This window comes from Etheostoma spectabile, chromosome 2 (genome assembly GCF_008692095.1).
Source record: "Etheostoma spectabile isolate EspeVRDwgs_2016 chromosome 2, UIUC_Espe_1.0, whole genome shotgun sequence".
NCBI lineage: Eukaryota > Metazoa > Chordata > Actinopteri > Perciformes > Percidae > Etheostoma > Etheostoma spectabile.
The window spans coordinates 26,662,108-26,670,673 of NC_045734.1; the positions used below are offsets into that span (position 1 = coordinate 26,662,108).

Below are 8,566 nucleotides of genomic sequence, written 5' to 3' on the forward strand. Positions count from 1 at the left end.
TTCTTTAAATGCTTTTAAATCCAGATTGAGAGAGCCTGAAATGACCTGTTTACATTGTGAATGTTTTTAACTATCTGTGTTGTATAACTTTTATAAATGTAATTGTGTTTTTGCCTCTTGGCCAGGACTCCCTTGAAAAAAAGGTTTTTAACCTCAACGGGATTTTCCTGGTTAAATAAAGGTTAAATAAAAAAAATAAAAAAATCTTTTATCCACACACGTTGGGGGTCATACTTTAGACCTTGTTTTAACACTTGGTCTTAACCTTGACTCTACTTGCTCTGAGGAGCTGCATGTTACTGACCATGACTGCATTTAAAATTAGATATACAGGGCATCCAGATAGCACAGTGGTCTGTGCGGATGCCCATGTACAGAGGCTTGCTCCTCGACGCGGCCGGCCCGGGTTCGACGGAGCTGTGGCCCCTTTGCTGCATGTCGCTCCCCCCTCTCTCTCTCCCCCCTTCACACTTGCATTGCTGTCCTGTCTACAGGGAATAAAACCCCGAAAAAATAACTTAAAAAAAAAAAAATTAGATATACAGCCCAGTAAATGTATAAGCTGTTCTTGCATCTCGCAGCTCACATCTTAAATTGCTAAAGTGGCCACAAGTCAAATGCGACTGGTTCCCTCTGCTAATTCCTCCCCCTTGTTTAATGATTCCACTAGCTGTTTTCAACATAAACTGTATGTCAGAGGGCTGAACGAGAGTGGAAAACCACCAAGCTTCATGTTCACAGGATCCATCACAAAGAACTATTATCTGAATATAAAAACATGGTTAAAGAGGCAAGGACTTACTTTTCTAACCTTATTGTTTCCAGCAAGCGTAACCCCCAAATCCTTTTTGACACCATCAACAACATTGACAACAAAGACTGCAGTGACTTTCTAGTTTTGTTTGTCCACTCAGCCATCAGTTTTGTATCATTTTACTCCTATTTCTCTGCTAGAACTCCCTCACTCAGTGAACAGTATCAAATCGTCCTCGAGCCCGGTAGATGTTATACCAACTTCCTTATTTAAAAATGTCCTTGGGTCTGCAAGTATTTCTGTGCTCTCCATAATCAACTTCTCTCTGCAAATTGGTTGTGTCCCACTGTATTTTAAACATGCAGTTGTTCATCCACTATTAAAGAAAGCAAATCTGGATCCATCATCTCCCACTGACTATAGGCCTATCTCCAAGATGCCTTTTATTTCCAAAATAAAAAAAATAAAAAAGTAGTGGCCAAACATTTCTCTGCTACGGGAGAAATACACCGTTCTGCTTTTTATACCATTGAAGTTTGCCACTGTCTTTCAGGATTGACATTATTTTCTTTAGGGCAGATTGTAATGTGTGATCTTTGGAATTGGAATGGATTTCAACTGATTTCAACTTGCTAATGATAAATATCTTGTTCAGGATGGTAACATTAAACAATTTGCACTTGAGGGCAGCAAAACAACCAAATGTACTTATTCAAACCCAAACATCATCCTTTTTTCTAAAACTAACACATTTGGTTTCAATTCTTAGCGTTAACCACATGTTTGAAACTGTTTCACGATGTGCGCTGGTAAATTGGTTTTCCCTCAAAACGTAATTTAGTATGCAGTTTCAGTGGGTGGGAACGTCATGTTTTTAGGAGGCAGGGTTGCATGTAACAGTGTTACGAGTCTGCCACTGCATGCGAACAGAGATGTGAGAGAAGCAGTGGCTAAACCTGAAGTTTCATTTGTGTGAGCTGGTTTACAAAATGTTGAAGTTTAACCTTATTGGCTGCTGTAATCATTAATCCTCTCCACGCAGTCATGAAGTGATCCTTATAGCCAGTGGCGTAAAGAGCCAACACTGGGCCCTTAAGCAGGGTTATCAAGGCGGGCCCCCCTACTACAGCATATGACAAAGGTGCAATATCCACGTGTAGGATACAATGAATAGGACAGGATAGGATCATAGAGATACAGCATATGAGATGAGAGGACGCACACCACAACATCTACAAAAACGCTGGTAAATGTGCACCATTACACATGAAAAAACACACAAGGGTAGTCCCTTCAGGAATTCGCAGCCTTTTTTTGAGATTTTTTTCTAGAGATGTGTACTCCTGTGGCTCAGTGGTAGAATGGTGGTAGAATGGTCGCCTGCCAATGGGAAGGTTGGTGGGTTGACACTGAGCCCCGGGTTGCCCCTGATGTGTAAATGTGTGTGAGCGTTTATCTGATAGGTGGCACCTTGTACAGCCGCCTCGGCCGCAGTGTGTGAATGGTTCCTGTATTTATCATACAGATGAGAGTGTTATTAATCTTCTCATTGTCAACTATTGGCAAGAAAGCAAAAAGGGCATTTGTCTAAAAGTATTACTTTTACCATAAATTGAGCTATTCGTGATCTGATCTTAAAGTGATGAAAGCAAAGTGCGCATTGACAGCAGTGAAAAGGGAATGAAAAAAAGAGCCAACATAAAAGGGGTTTCCACCCTGTTCTTTCACTCGTCTTCTTGAAACACAGGACTGATGTCACTATGCTAGTGTAGGGGAACCACATCAACCACAGTTTTTTTTTAAGTTACTTCACAAGCTGACAGTAGATGTACTAGTTTTTGATGGGAAGCAAAAGTCTTCAGTTAAGTCTGAATGAGTCTACAGACATGAAAACGATTAGCTTGAAGATTCGTGTAAAACAACAGGGGAAGAGTCTTCTGACAGAAAGACACTGGAGAGGTAGGTTCTTGTGTAAATTATCTTTGACATAGATCAAGTATAATGAATAAATGAGTCACTGACGGGAACTGATGCTATAACAGAAGTGGCAATGATAATGATGATAACGTCGGCATCTGTCATAATGACGATCAAAGACCTTTTTGATAACATTTGTAAAAAAAACAAAAAACATTTTGAAGTCAACATGCTCTTGCTATCTGTTTTTAGGCTTTCTTCTCAAGGTCTGCCAATGAAATATGAAAATGACAGCAAATGTTTGGTGTTTGGATTGGAAACTTGAGTTGCAAGATATGTCACTGTGGTAACAAACTTTTTTAACCAAATCTTAAAGGTTCTATGACATGTTTCTTTTTGGATGCTTTTATATAGGCATTAGTGGTCCTGTAATGCCATACCTGAAGTGTCCTTTCCAAATTACAGCCACTAGAGCCAGTCCCACAATGAGCTTTCCTGAGGATGTGCCATTTCAGTGTATGTAACTTTAATGCACCCAATGTGTTCTTACTGATCCCACACCGTTCCCAAGTCCACCACAGGTGGGTGCCAAGAGAGCCTGGCCGAGAGAGGCGTGAATGTAATACCTGTGGCTTAGATGGTCTTTATTACCATAAAAATTGAAGGAGGGTAGACAAAAAGTCTTGTTGTCCCCCTTATTCTGGCACCAGCGACCTAGTAGTTTTTGCACAAGTAACATCAAAACATGTATATAAGAAATTAATGAAAGAAGAGCATTCTTGCTTGATTATTTAATTTCTTATTAGAAACAACAGTAGCTTTCTTGGAAGAGAAGGGGGTTAGGAAGTGGTTTGTGTGTGTGTGTGTTTCTTGTGCGTGTACTTTGTGGTTATTTCCGTGCATTTGAGAAGAAAGTGAGTGAACGGAGCATTGGAGCCGGTAAGGGGAAATCCACATGTTAGTAGAACACACATGAATCAGATTAGAAAGAGGCAGATAGTGGCTGATAAAGTGAAACCTGAAAGAGTTCTCTATTTGTTGTCTTTATTGAAAGTGGTGCTTGACCAGTGAAGTTTTCCCCCACTATCAGTCATTGATCGTGAGCTGGATAAGTACAGACTTTTAGTGACTTTCAGGGGAAGTTGCTGGATAGTAGGTCATGACTTTGAATCCTGTCATTGGATTCCATGATGACACAACAAGTCAGCTGGTTATTCTGAACATACTGTATCTCGTCACAATTCCAATCAGGATAGAGAGATATAATTAGCCATATCATTGGCCATTAGTCCCTAATATGGATAAAGCTGCAAAACACTGGACAAGTGGAAAAGTGTAACCACTGTTGTTATCAATGTTAAAATGCGGTTAACTACAGCAGTAGTACTTCTGATTGATACTTTCTAATCAGACAAAAACTAAAATGAATCTGAGGTTTATTCCGCAACGCACACTGAGTCCGACCTGTGACGAATCAGATCATAACAAGAGTTATCTCAAGAGTTCTAAAGAGTTATGAACCAAGAGCCTGGGTCTGTCTGAGGTTTCCTCCTAAAAGGGAGTTTTTCCTCGCCACTGTCACACTGTTTCTTGCTGTGGAGGGAACTACTAGAACTGTTGAGTCCTTGTTAATTATAGAGTGTGGTCTAGACCTACTCTATATGTAAAGTGTCTCAAGATACTTCTTGTTATAAATTAATACTATAAGAAAAATTAAATTGAATTGAATAGAGTAAGTCTAGACCACACTCTATATTTTACAAAGACCCAACAATTCTAGTAATTCCCCCAAGAGCAAGCATTTAGTGCGACAGGGGCAAGGAAAAACCGAGGGTGGTGAGGAAAACTTCTATTCAGGGAGAAACCTCGGACAGACCCAGGCTCGTGGTGAGCAGTGGCTGATGATGCCGGTTGGGGGTGTGATGTACAGTGGCAATAATATTCCCATAAAGATAATAGAACAACGATTAAAAAAATAATAGTTGTTGTTTTTCATGGAGTAGCTGGGCACTGAAGGACATCACAGGGTGTAGCATGGGCACTGCAGAGCACAGCAGGGTTTAGCATAGCAGGGCACTGAGCAGGACCACGGCAACAGCTGCAACCATGATGTGGGTGCCACCCTAATCCAAGGAAGACTGAAAACACAAGGGATCCGGGGAACAAGCTCCCCAGAGCTAGGTTAGTAGCAAGCATTTCAGGGACATGGAGGCACACAGATGGAAAGGGAGAGGGGAGAGGAGCTCAGTGTGTCAAAGGAAGGAAGTCCCACGCAGTCTAAAACTGTAACAGCATAATTAAGAGCTGGTGCAAGGCAGACCTGAGCTAATTCTATAATAGTTGATAGATGAGTCTGACGACTATGAAGAGAAGCAGAGAGTAGAAGGGGTGCTGTGTCTGCAGCTATACATCCCCCCCATGCGGTCTGGGGGAACGCTGCAAGTCCTCACTCCCTAACTATAAACTTTATCAAAGAGGAAAGATTTAAGTTTACTCTTAAACGTGGTGATGGTGTCTGCAACCCGAACCTAGACTGGGAGCTGGTTCAATGGTTGAGATGACTGCAGAGATGGATACGTTTCCAAGACGGATATTGTTTATTATTCTGTTAACTTATTGAGTTATTATGCTGCGTTGAAGCGAGCTGTACCGTCAATGTTCCCATGGTCAGAGCTAGAACCAGAGATGGTACAGGCAACATCTGTGTCCCAACAGGTAACGGTACGGACAGCAGTGTGGGCAGGGTGCTAACAGATAAATGTGTCGGGAATTAACGTTTAGGCTTGCCACACAAAAATACAAAAGAAGGGAGACTCAACCAAGCTGGGATCAGGGAAAAAGCAAGGGCTTCAAAGTTAAGGGAGTTGGTCATACAGGTAGGTGCATGCAGGCAAAGTGGCTGGACAGCTTAGTGAAGAGTACATACAAGTGATTTGACAGGAAACAGGTGGAAATGTGATGGTATGTATTTGCAGGACTGATGAGGAAGTGGGAACAGTTGTGTGTGAGGGTGGATGGTTCAAGGATGGCAGGGCTGGGGAGGGAGAGGAGGGTACATGGCCTTGGACAGCCAAAGTAACAGAGCAAATGTAAACATTTCCCATCTTTTACAACGTGTTGATCCTCAGTTTATCTCTGTCAACCTTTGGGATGTGATCTGCCTCCATTCGATAGACGTGGCCCAACCATTGCAGTTGCCTTTGTCTTATTTCAGTGATGATTTTGTTTTTACTATTTCAGGATTGTGATTTTTTTTGGCCACACAATGCCATGTTGCCTTCTCAAGCACCCAATGAGAAATGTCTCAAACCTCTTCAAATCAGCTTTGGTGTCCAGAACCATACAACAGGACGTACTTTGTCTCTTATAAAGATGTAGCTTCTGTTCCAAATACTATGAAGAACTAATTTGTGATACATATGGGTAACCTTTTGACCGTTACAAGAAGCCGCTGGCCTGAATTTCTATACAGTTGTATACTGTGGCTTTGAGAGGATGTATGCAGTTCAGCTTCCCCTTTCTCAACTTTTTTAAACATCCAGAAATACCAAAAGAAAAAAATTGCCAATCAGGAAGTTAATGCGTATAACTGGCAAGGCATACATTACCGTTTTTTGACTACATCATTGTGACGACAAGTTAATGAACATGATTGCTGAGGACATGATCTACAGTCTGATTAGTTCTGTTTTAAGGAAAGGAAGTGTCGTTAGCATGACGTGTGGTTTTTAGAATAATGTAACATTTGGGTTCTCAGGAAAAAAAAAAACACTCTGACCTTTCTTAAACCGCATAAACAGGTGACCAGGTTGTCTGCAAGAACTTGGGCTGTTTCCCCTTTGCAAGGACATGAAAAAAAAATTATATATACACATATAGATATACAGTATATAGACATGAATGTTATGTGCATATGACAAAAAAGACAAGTTTGCTAGTGTACTTCATTAGAAATGTGTTTTTACAAATATGAAATGTTTAGAGGGTCTTGAAAAGATCTATTGTTGCTGTTATGGTGCAGAGGTAAAGTTAGTTTAAAGCTTGTGGGTCGGGTTGCAGTGGGCTGTAATAACCACATACCACAAATCTTGTACCTGGCATACACATTTATTTTTCATCCTGTTTTTGACACACTTTAAATGTCAGTGTGGTTCAGATTCAAAAGCAAAAAAAAAAAAAAAAAAACGTTCAATATAGTATGTATCAGATGAATGTTTGCCACAAAGTGCAAAAAAAGAACAAAAACTTAAATCAAATTTAAGATGTAAATCTATGAGAAGCAGTCTAGACCAGATTTGAATACTTCACTTGGACATGCATACAGTATATACTGGTTTTAAACACTTGCACATACATATAAACTGGTACTTACTTGCACATGGATGCATACTTCAAATGGTACATATACATATATGCTTCACATGCATAAATAACATGTAGTGTGGATTGCAATATGTGGGCAAAGTATGTACGTAGATATGTGCATGGGTGTGTTTGTTGTGTGTGTGTGTGTGTGTGTGTGTGTGTGTGTGTGTGGTGTGTGTGTTGTGTGGGTGTGTTGTGTGTGTGTGTGTGTGTGTGTGTGTGTGTGTGTGTGTGTGTGTGTGTGTCTGCTTTGTGTAAATAGACATAACAGACTGGGGAAATAAGCTGCAAGGAAGTAAAGGATGGTAAAAATACAAGTGATAAAACTGTAGCATCCACACTGAAGTAGCCAGTATCTATCTGTGTGAGGGCTGTGTTGTTTTTGTTTTTTTTAACCCTTGAAACCCCGTATCAGCTTCTAATCATGGAAACAGGTGCAAACCAATACTGCCATTAGAATGTGTCGTAAATTATCAGTTGAAGGAAAATACAAGAGGAAACTGCTCTGAAGTGTTAACATACCTAACCACAAAAACTTTAACTTGAAAACTACTGAAATCTTCACACCCTTAAGCGTAGGTGGATTTAAATTGAGAGGAGTAAAAAAAAACTAATCTAGTTGTGAGGTTACATTTCTTAGTAGTGACCTTCAAAGAGTGCAATCTTCTTCTACTTGCCTATGTCTACATGCGGTGCTTTGTCATTTCCTATAGCACTTTGAAGCCGATCCTGAGCAGCTTCACCAACAGGTAAGCACTAAGAATAAGACTAGTAAATTACCATGTAAAAGGTGCTACATATCACTTATTGATTTTGTCAGATACTTTGTTGTATCTCTTGCACTTGTTTCTTGTCATCTATGTGCTCATAATTTAGGTTAGTTACCCAGTCTTGTGGCTCTGCCTTGAAATGTGGGACCATGTGTAAAAATCTACATTTACTTTGTTTTAGTTAATAATAATGTGAAAACTTAACATTTCATTTCACTGGTAGTCACGTGACCACCCTGCAGCCGCCTATTTTGTAGGATATCATGCAAATTATTATGCACAACCTTTTGTAAAATACCATATGAACGGGTGCATTGGAAGGCAACAAAAATCTGCTTTCAGCCTGGTGTTAAAGCTCTCGCCAAAATGTAACCAAGGTCTTTGTTGTGAATGTAACCTATACTTTTCTTTAAAAACATATTTAGGATAGAAGCTCCACTTTTAAGATTTACTGTTTTCCTGTTTTTCATTCAAAGGGCGTTTTGAATGGGCGAGCTAGGGACACTTTTATGCTGGCCTCATAATAGCTATTTTTTAAGAAGGCTCGACACAACATGGAACTTCTCTCAAAGTATTACCAGGGGCTCTACACATAAACTCTAGCATTGAGAACATTGTTTGTGTACATAGAGTTTACTAAAAAGAAAGGTTTTTAACAACTCATTGTAGCTGTTGTTTTTCCGGTCGCCGTCTATCTCGCCAATCAAGAATACTCGAGGGAAGAGAGTAAAGATGGAAAGCTCCTAAAGCTTAGTTCCAT

At 40.1% G+C, this 8,566-nt stretch overlaps 1 protein-coding gene and 1 long non-coding RNA gene across 2 annotated transcripts in view; one reads left to right on the top strand and one right to left on the bottom strand.

The window, feature by feature from the left end:
- LOC116701105 (uncharacterized) overlaps positions 1-1,678 on the bottom strand; it is a 14,123-nt gene extending 12,445 nt beyond the window's left edge. The window contains exon 1 of the long non-coding RNA XR_004334819.1: positions 1,545-1,678. This is a non-coding gene — a long non-coding RNA (uncharacterized LOC116701105). The remainder of the gene's footprint in view (positions 1-1,544) is intronic.
- Positions 1-8,566, top strand: part of LOC116700980 (interleukin-21 receptor) — a gene marked incomplete at its 3' end in the record, with an annotated part of 64,157 nt that overhangs the window by 49,517 nt on the left and 6,074 nt on the right.